Source organism: Motacilla alba, chromosome 5, assembly GCF_015832195.1.
Source record: "Motacilla alba alba isolate MOTALB_02 chromosome 5, Motacilla_alba_V1.0_pri, whole genome shotgun sequence".
In the NCBI taxonomy this organism is placed as follows: Eukaryota; Metazoa; Chordata; class Aves; order Passeriformes; family Motacillidae; genus Motacilla; species Motacilla alba.
Window position 1 is genome coordinate 10907416 of NC_052020.1, and position 10188 is coordinate 10917603.

A 10188-nucleotide genomic window follows, 5' to 3' on the forward strand; every position below is an offset into this window, starting at 1 on the left:
GCACATCAGATACACTTTATCCTGGGAACATCTGCTTACCACGGCATTGTGTTTCATGTAATACATTGCTAGCCTGCATCTATACACATAAAGATACAATTCTTCACATAGTTAATGGTGCACATAATTCTGGCAAGTAAAATACCAGAATTATCCTGGTATTAATTCTAAAAATGTCTCCTATATGATGAGCTGGAGTCAGTCTGTTGTAACAAGCTCCATGAAGACAGGATAAACAACTTAAAGTAACTCCAAAGTGTTTTATTACTTTGCAGATTCATCTGATTATTTTTCCTAAAAAACAAAACCAAAAAACCCATACAAAAAAACCCAAAACAACCAAACCCAAACTGCGTGGTTTAAAATGAAAAATAATTAAAAAAACCCCCAAACCAAGGAAAACAAGGTGAAAGCCTGTGTTAAGACACAAGTTCCCAGAATGCTTTTAAGATTATACCACAGTGTCAATAAATTCACTGGCTTAATTTCTTAGAATTGAAAAGTAGAATTAGGTCATAGGAAATTGAAAATAAGTCAATCTATAATAATTTTTAATACTGTTTTTCTTTTTTTTTAATATTAAGATTATTAGGTTTAGTCAGTCTATCAAAATTTTATAAAGGTAATCCCTGTATCTTCTCCTGAATTTATTCAACTGCCTGTTTGACCCTTAGCTTCCTTTGATCACAGTGACAGGAACTGATTTGTATTTCACTGGAGGTGTCCACCCAGGCTCGTTTGGTGTGGTTTTGGAAGACACAACTGTGTCATTCAGCTGTTTGCTGTGGAAAGGTGATGCTGGTTTATGTGGCAAAGAGTAAATGACATACAGGAGTATGGAGGTCCTGGAAGAGTATGGTGGCTACGGGCTGATCACAGCAGAAAACTCTGTTACCCAAATATTCTCCCTGGTTCTGTGAATGCTGCCAGTGCTGGATTGCAGTGATGGACATGCTGAGACCCCCTGGGACAGGGAATGTCAGTATGAACTGTCCTGGGAACTCCTGAAATTCTGGCTGGGACCTCGTGGTGTTCACAGAACAGAAATAATTAATAGGGGAGTTTGGAGAGCAAGACTTGAAGCTTATTTAAATCCAAGGAACCAGAGGAGGTCTGGTGTGGGTAAGCAGGAAAGAACAGCATTATGAGAATCCTTTGTAGCAGAATGCTGCAAGGATAATGGTCCACAAATATTCCTGAATTAAACAAGCTTAAATGCAAATGCTTTTCCTCTCATGCATATAGATGGCATCCTGTAAATGCAATGGATGTGGACTGCAAAGCCTGTCACAACAAGTTCTTCTCAAGGAACTTAAACCAAACGTGGGTTTGTTTCTGGGGATCCCTGGAGCAAACCTGTCCCACAACACCTCTTGCTGCTGCCCATTTATCTTGAACAAATCTTTTGCTCGCAGGCAGATTTTCACTCTCCCTTGTGGAAGTCTGCTTTGCACAGGGAACAGCCAGGAGCAGCGATGCAAATGGAGCACCTGTGGGGACAACAGGAGCCACAGAGCTCGAGGGACACATTTCACTCAGCAGGTGAGTTCATCTTATTTTTCTCCAAGTCAGAGCAAATCATGTATGACATTCCTGTGCTGCTCTTATTAAACCACTTGAGGTGTTAAAAAAGAAAAAAAAAAAGAAGTATCCTTCTTTGTTTAAACATGTGTGGTACTGCAGCTTTCTCTCTGATTAAGCACATTTGGAAGGGTAAGCTTTTTGAATCCCAAGAAGCAAAGCCTGTTTAGTACACAGTGAGAAAAAAAGTAGGTCAGAAAAGATGACCTTCAGATCTTTTTTTTTTCTTATTGGAGATGTGTATAAATACAGAATTCATAAAGGAAACTCCCTCACACTGTCTAGCTGCTAAACTTGATCTGATGCAACCCAAGCCCTCTTTTTTTTCCACTGGGAAATTTATTCAATAGGCAATGTAGACTTACAAATCAAATGCCACGAGGTCTCCATTTTCTGGTGATTCTGGGGATCAGGAAATCAAGGGATCATAGCTTTAAGGAGAGAAAAAGTTACTTTGGAAGCTGGAATATTCTGAAGTAGTCACTTGAGGTGCAATTTGTTGTTTAGTAGATCTTAGTTCAGGTGTTGCCTGTTATGCGCACTGCAAATAGCCACGAAACACTTCTGTGCTGGACAAGTTCGTGCCTGACAGGAGGAAGCCTCATCCTCTGTGCTTCTGTCAAATGTAAGAGTGGCAGCTGTCACCTGTTGCAAAATGCCAGCTCACCTGGCTCCTGGAGGTGCTGTCCAGAGTAAAACCCAGCCCCAGAAAGCAGCTTAGGGCAAAAGGAGGGGATGGTGATTTTGGTGAGGTTTAAAGTGGAAATTGAGGAAGCATTCCAGGAAAGTGGGAGTTCAGCATCTCTGTGTCCAGTGCACAAGCCTGTATGTGACACAGCACTGCTCATGGATTTTTGGGTGGCCCCAGTTGGCTGTTCCTGGTGTAGTGCTGGTGGTGTGAGGGGCTGTGTGGAAAAGCTGAGACCAGTTATTAAAAACAGGAGGACAGAAAAGTGCTCAGGGGGCCTGTCTGGCTTACATAGCACAGCTATTGTGCCCTGGCTCCCGTAGGTGCTAATTCTCTCAGCAAACTTACAAAAATAAAACCCTGAAAAGGCTCATCCACGCTGAGAACAGCAACCTCATTCAGTGGGAGAAGGAAGCTTAGCTCTAGGAACTGAGTGCTCAACACTGCAGGCATTGCTGGCCGTGCAGAGAGCCCTGCAGCCAGTGCCCGTGGTGTGAGAGGGACGCAGCAGTGCTGGAATAAACACATCACAAATGCCCGTCCCAGCTCCGTGGGACACAAGTCCAACGTGACAATTTGCCCGTGGAGCGGATAAAAGACGACCATCTACCCCAGCAGGGTGTTCCCTCCTGCAGGACTGGAGGAGTCAAACCCGATGAAGAAGACGGTCTGGCTTAGGGATGCTCTGGCACGACTTCGTGTGAGATGCTGGAGGCTCGTCCCTCCCTCAGACACCTCTCGGGGTCTCTCCTTGCCTGGGATGTCGGGGAGGGGCTCAGAGAAGGAGCTTTTTGAGGGTTTGGGAGCTGAGGCAGGGAGGCTGTGCTGGTCTGTAGTGCTGCCTGCAGATCTGTGCCCAGGCTGTGCCCGGGTACCATCCACAGGGATTCCCACGAGAGGGCAGCAAGTGGCCCAGCAAAGGCACATCCTGCACAATCCCTGCTGGCAAACAGCAGGGATTCGTGGGGTTTCTGCCGCAGGAGCCCTAATGCAGAGGATCGGCTGAAACTGGGGCTGTGGTGCCTCGGCAGCTCTTGGGCCCCACCGCTGCCTCTGATCAGAGTGATTCATGAATGACCCTGTATTTTGAGTTAACCTGTTTTTACAAGATGCAAATATGGGACCTAGAAGGACCCGCGCTGCTGGGCCTGCAGGTATTGCTGCCACTTCAGGTCGGGGTGAGAGGAGACCTTCTGAACTGAGTTCTGACCACTGGTCAAACCTGCTCCCTGGCCTCTTCCAAATCACTGGTGAGGAAACGTGTGGGTTGGAAGCTGTTGATTTCCAGGCAGAATAAACCTCAGAGGAAGCTGGAGGAAATGGGCCATGAATGTGTAACTTCAGTGGCTGCTATTTGCTTTGAGAACAGTGAGCCATTCTGGCTCTCTGCCTGGCCCCATCACTCTGGTGACTCAGTCCTTACAGGTGTCAATAATGGACTTTGAACGTTTGTCTTTGCAAATGAAATCGTGTGTGTAGTAGCCAGCTACTGATTCCCTACGTGGTTCGGTTGCTCAGCTTGGTCACAGTTTGGCTTCTGTGGGTGGCTGGACAGATGATCCTGCAGTAAATGATACCCAAGGCAGGGCAGAAACACCTCCAAGTGCTGTGTGCCTCATCTTCCTGCCCACAGTGCTCGTGCTCCTGCTCTCCTGGGGCAGCTGCCTTCCTTTTGGGGCACAGTGTGAGCTCCAGTGTCCCTCAGTTGCCTAGACTGAAAGGTGGAGGCATTTAACCAAATCACAACATGGCAAACACAACCTCTGTGTTAGGAGAGCCACATTGAAGCCCTGTTGATGATTTTGTAGGTGAGCAAATATTAGCCCTGAGTATCCAGTAACATTTCTGACTGACTCTTACCTGGCAGGAGCTGCTGCAGCCCTGCATGGGCTGTGGCAGGAGGGTACAACTGGAGCTCACTTATACTTGAGAGCCCTGGAGTCCTGACTTCAGAAAATAAACATAAGGGCTCCACAGAGGTGAGAGATCCTGTGTTTGACTAACACTGCGGTGACCCTCCCTCTAATGCTGGTGTAAATAATATTTTTATCTTAAATGGGTGCTGTAAATATCTTGGGTTCAGATTTGGATTTATTTCAAAGTTCCAAAAGAAAGGCATTTTGATGCTTTCGATGAACTAAGGATTTGAATATTTAAAATTCCAAAATTTACGTATCTTTAACTTACAGCATTCAAACCCTGAGTTCATTGAGTATTAATCTGTTGTGAAAGCAGATCAATTTCAGACTGGATATACAAAACAAGTTACCCCTTTCTCCTCTCCTCTGCAGGAAAGGTGCAAAGCTGTCCTAGATCCAAGCTCCACAAGAAGGTGGAAATATTTGTCAAATGAAATCCTTCTATGAATACTCCTTTAACTGGTAGTGGCAGGAAAGGTTCACAGTCAGTCTTTTAAAGAGCATAGTAAGAATGTTGTTCCTTGGTGAATCCCACATTGGCATGAGTTGAAATAAGCACCTGTTCTTGGGGCTTTTGCAAAAGCGCTGGGAAATTCCAGTTTTGTTCGGCTCACTTGCTTACTGCATCACTGGAATTTGTTATTTTTGTCACAATCACCTGGTAAACTGGGTAAGCCACAGAGGAACCCTTCAAAAGGCAGCTCTGTTTCAGAGTTGACCTGAATTCATCCTGTTCCAGAGACAGAGTGATCTTATTTTTACAAGGTTTTAAATTATGTTCTGAGATTTGTGTTCTCCATGAGGTAAATTCCACAGAGTTTGCTTGAGGAGTTCCCCCTCCCTCTCCCCAAGTACTGCTGTTTAGGAATCAGACCACTCCAAAGCATCTGGAACCAGAAATGCCTCTGCAGCAGATTTATACTTGGCCAGAGGGAAGTTCTCTGGCTAGAAAAAGCAGAAGGCTTTTAAAGAGTTTGCATAACTCCTTTCAGGACTAAGAGTTCCCCCCTGTGGCTGGGAGCTTTCAGATACCTGTGCCAGCCCTAAACTTGTCACCCAGAGACAGGAGATGCACAAGACCCTTTCTGCTGTATAAGCTGCCGGACTTCCCTGATCTTGCTCCTGCTGTTTCCTTGGCTTGCTCTCATTCCCAAGTCAGGTTTCAGCAGTTGCTTCAGTCCATGTGTGGAGAGGGGCAGAGCACTGAGTCTGTGGCCTCACACACTCCACAGCTCCCATCTTTTATCCCAGAGCCAGTGTGCACTTCACACTGATGAAGACATGGGGTTATGGAAGAGAAAACCTTGGATACGAGCGCCTGGGCGAACAGGATCCCAGAGGAAAATCACTGAGGTGTGTTCTTCTCCTGGTCCATTGTGGGCATCTGCTCATGGCACCGGTTGTTTTTGGGGATAATTTGTTGGTTTGAGGAGAAAGTAAAAGGGTGAAAATGACAACCAGTGTTCCACGCTTGCAACAATCAAAGGGTAATTGTTTAAAACTTCTTGCTGCCAAGTCAGGACTGGGTTAGGGAACGACTTCTGTGTCTGCAGCTAGGCAGGGCTGTCACTGAGGGCACCATGCATCCTCACTGCATCTCCACTAATGCTCAAAGTGTTGACTCAAGGAAAAATTTGGCCAGCAGCCTTATGATTGATTAGCCACACCAATGTAAAAGCAAGCACAGATGTCCCAAGTATCCAAGGGAAATGTATACCTACTGCACATGACTTGGTGTGCATACTGACATTTTATGTACTAAGGAGTGACTTTTCACCATGCTGGGAGGGAGAAATTTTGTAAGGAAGGACAAATTTTCATATTCACAAGAGCATTTAAGCAGGTGCTTAAGTGAGTCGGTGAATAGAAATGGATTGTTGTGTTGGAGCATTTAGACCAAGGCTGGACTCCTTTGTATCCAGCAATCACTGACTGGGCTGGGCTTTGTCCTGAGTGCTGCGCACAGCCTTTGTCCCTTAGGCAGAAGAAAGGGCAAAAATGACTAATGGGACAAGGAAAATATGGGTGAAAACAATGGAACTTCTCTGTTGGAGAAAGCTGGGTGTTCTTCCTGCTCCTGCAGTGGCTGTTTCTGCACGTCTCTCGTTAGGTGGCATCAGTCCAGTGGCAACGACACTGAGAGCATCCTGCTGCTCCCCTGATGGGGGGAGCCCATAATCCCTCTGTTAGGGACAGCTGGGAACTATTTCAAGAAGGAAACAGGAGCAGGCTCAGCAAGATTCTGCCCGTGGGGTGGTTGCTGTTCGGATGCTTGGGTCCCACCTCTGGCTTTTAGAGCTCATTTTCAAGCTCTGCTTAGTCCAGGTGCTCTGAGCCGGGTCTGGGGAGAGACACTGACTGCAGCAATCCCACAACAGCCTTCGTGGCTCTAGGATGAGCCAGGAAACCCCAGCCCCATTGCCTGATTCCCACTGTGATCTCTTTCACCGCAGAAGCCAGCGGTGAGCCTGTGTCCGCTGTGTCTCCCTGCCCTCTCCTACCCCTCAGAGCCAGGATCCCAGCCCAGCAGCCCCTGCTGCTCCAGAGGCTCCCGGTTATTTCTTAGCAGCTCCTGCTGGACTGCCATGGAAGCTGCTGGGAAGAAGAGCAGCGCCCTCTTCCCCCTGGCTTTCAGAGCTCAGGAATCCCGAGCAGCAGAGGCATTCCTGCGTGTCCTGCCTTGCTCCTCCTCGCTCTCCAGATGTCAGGCTTCTGGAAACTTAGAGAGGAGCGAGAGAACTGTGTTTGTGTAGTGTGAAGTGACTCGCCCTGGTTTAGCCTTAACAAGATCCCTCCTATATATTTAATGACCTGAATGTAAAATTTATGGCTTGGAATGCCCCAGCAGCAGAGGAAGCCTCCAGCACACAAGCTGCCTTTTGCAGGGCAGGAGAAGTGAAATCCCCTGAGGTTTGGGAAGTCTGAGTGATGTAGTTATGGTTGGCACCTTGAATATATGTGTAGACCACTTCAAAATAAATATTTGCAGTTCAACTCTAGCATACATCTGGGAGGGTGAGAACTAGCATGTATTAATGTTTCTTCAAATTAATAATTTTGAAAATTTTACACTGAAATAATTTTGCTGTTGCACATGATAAACAGAGGCTGGTGTGGGTACATACTGGGGAGAAAATCACCTGCCCTCTATGCACACCATTTCCTCCTGTTTTGAAGAGAACCAGCCCTTCTCACGTTTCAGCCTCTTTAAAGAAGGGAAAACGAAGGTAAGGGAGCTCTTGCAAGACTTGGCATTTTAATCTCTTGTTTCGACATGTGCAGCTTTTGTGTTGCTGAAACTCTCATTCACCTGCTGCCTCTGTGTATGAAGAGAACCAGACAGATAAATTCACTTCAGTCTCCTGGGGGAAGCTGTGCAAGGTCTGATTCCTCTCCCAGTGTCATCTGTGCCTCTGCTGCGTGCTTGATGCCACCAGCTCAGGCCCTGCACAGAACACACACAGGGGGGAAGGAGGCTGGAATTGCACCCAGGATAAACACAGAGAGATGCCCTGGGAATAGCTGTGTCCATGGAATGCCTGTGATGGGGCCCAGATCCCAGACCAGGGGGTCCTTTCCCTTGGTCAGCACTGGAAACACAGAGGGTGAGTGTGGAGCTACTGGGCAAAATGGGCTACATTGCTCAGGAACCTCAACCTGACTCTATCTCTGTATGTTAGAGGATTTCCCCTGCTCTATCCATAGTCTTTGCCTAGCTACAAATGATAATTAAGTAGCTCAGTAAATATTTCTGGATTTTTGTATCCAACGTTTTTAGAAAGGACTGGTTTGTAGTCTCCAAATTATTCCAGTTATTTTCCTGATTATACTAGAACTGACCCTTACTAATGCACTGATGGACAGAGAGCTTATTTTAATACACCAATTATTGTGGTTTCATTTTCTTAAGCTTTTCACGGTCTTTTCTCTGGAAATGGAGTCTCTAAAATTTTCTCTTTGTGCTGAGTAAATGATTCCTTTCAGACCTACTGCCTGCTTCTGTTTCTATTACATTACACCACTCCATCCTTTCTTCAGAGTTTTCTGGGGCATCTCTGCATTTCTTCAGGATATGGCAACTACTAACAAATCACTTCTTTTTAGGGAAAAGATGTGAAATCAAAGAAAAGGAAAAAAAAAAAAAAGAAAAAAAGGGCCGACCCACTTCCTGCTGCTGCTGCTTTGCTGCTTTCCTCTGCACCGGGAGGGGCGGTGGGATGGGGCTGTGAATCCAAGTCGTGCATCCTCTCCTCTCCCCTCCATCCGAGGGCACCCGCGCTGCCTTCCCTGTCCCCGGCTGCCCAAAGGGCCGCTGGAAAAGCCCCCGTGTCCCTCTGTTTGGCCACCGAGGGCTTCGCTGGGCCAGCAGAAAAGCTCTGGAGAGGATGCCCAGGCGCAGGACAGAGCCCATCGCGCACCTGCAGCTCTGCTGGCAGCTGGCAGAGCCAGCAGGCTCTGCTGTCCTGCAGCCCGTGCCTGTCCCTGCCCTGGCACCTCGGCTTTCTGCACAGCCAGCCCGCCCTGCAGGGCAGGGCCAGACCCAGGCTAGAGGGGTTTTCTCCAGCACAGCCCTGGGAAGCTTCTTTTTGATGCTGGAATTGATTTTATATGGTGTGAGGGAGAACATTCCGTGCTGCTCTGGAGGCAGCAAAGAGCAAGAGAAGTGGGTTTATCCCTTGCAGCTTTTCTTGAGAAAGGGACAGTGGTCATGTCTCCGGTGAGAGGATGGGAATTCTTCTGAAATGTGCCCCTATTTAGATACATTGTATGGGAAGGGAGAGAAATACCACCGGCTAATCTGGGCAAACAAATGATTTAACCACTTAACCAGCTTAACCCCAGGGTTTGAGCTGTCCAAACTGAGCCCCTCCTTCAGTGTGGATCCTGCACCATTTGAGCCGATGATTTACTGCTTCTTCCCCTTTTCTCTTTCTCAGGATTAAAAACCAAGAGAGGAATTAGGCTTTTATCTCGTTTGTTACTCTTGAGCATTGAGCAGATTTTCCTCAGAGCTGTTGGCACCAAGTGCATTTGTAACATACAGCAGAAGTGAAATTGCAAGGCTCAGACGAGATGCTCGTGTGCTGAATGGAAACGGAGGCTGCAGCCTCGGAGCTGCAGTGAGAGGGGGCTTCTCATGCTCCACCTGTGCTTGCAGCTTTACTCTTTGTAACAAGCCAGAGCTGACTGGGCATTTGTTAATACATTGGGCAGAGTGTTGCTACTCCACTGAGCTTTTATACTAAAAATTGCCTCCTGTTTTCAGTGTCAGCCCTTTTGCTTCCTCCTTGCCTTCAGGAGAGCGTGGATGCAGTCGTATATCTTTCTTTAATCAGCTGGAAAAGTGCCAAATAGCTCCCAAGGTGAAAAATAAGGTGCTTTTATCCTCCTGGCCCTGTGTGCTGGAGTGGAACAATGGTCCTGTCGTGCAATGAGCTGAGTCAGCATAGGGAATAAAAATTATGTCCCCCTTCAGACTGTCAGCCCTGTTATCCTTCTGCAGGCTGACACATTCACTGAGCTGGGCTGGCTCATGTGTCGTGGCCTTTATGTGAGGTTGTGAAATAATGTGCTTGGGTTTTATGGCATTCTGACTCATCAGCTGATTTTTTTCCCCCTCCTCTCTCCCAGGTCACATGAGAAAAGGCTGAACATACATGGTCTGGCCTGGCTGCAGAACTCAGATGTGTAAGTTTAGTCACATGGGGTTGCTGTTCTGGCATCAACCCTGCTCTGTGCCAGCCCCACTCCCCAGGCAGGAGCAGGAGCTGCAGGGTGCCAGTGGTGCCTTGGTGAGCAGAAAGTGTGAGCCCAGGCTCTGTTGGTGGGGGAGAGCAAAGGAGAATCAGTGTCCCAGCTCTGGAAGTGTCCTAGAAGTCTGGCTTGGCATAAATCCTGGGCTAAGCTCTGCTTTTCTTGTGCTTTGCCTAGCACATCAAAGGTCTCTCTCAGTTTAACAAGAACCAAACCCATGTGGAGTGTTTACAGATCTGTACTGTC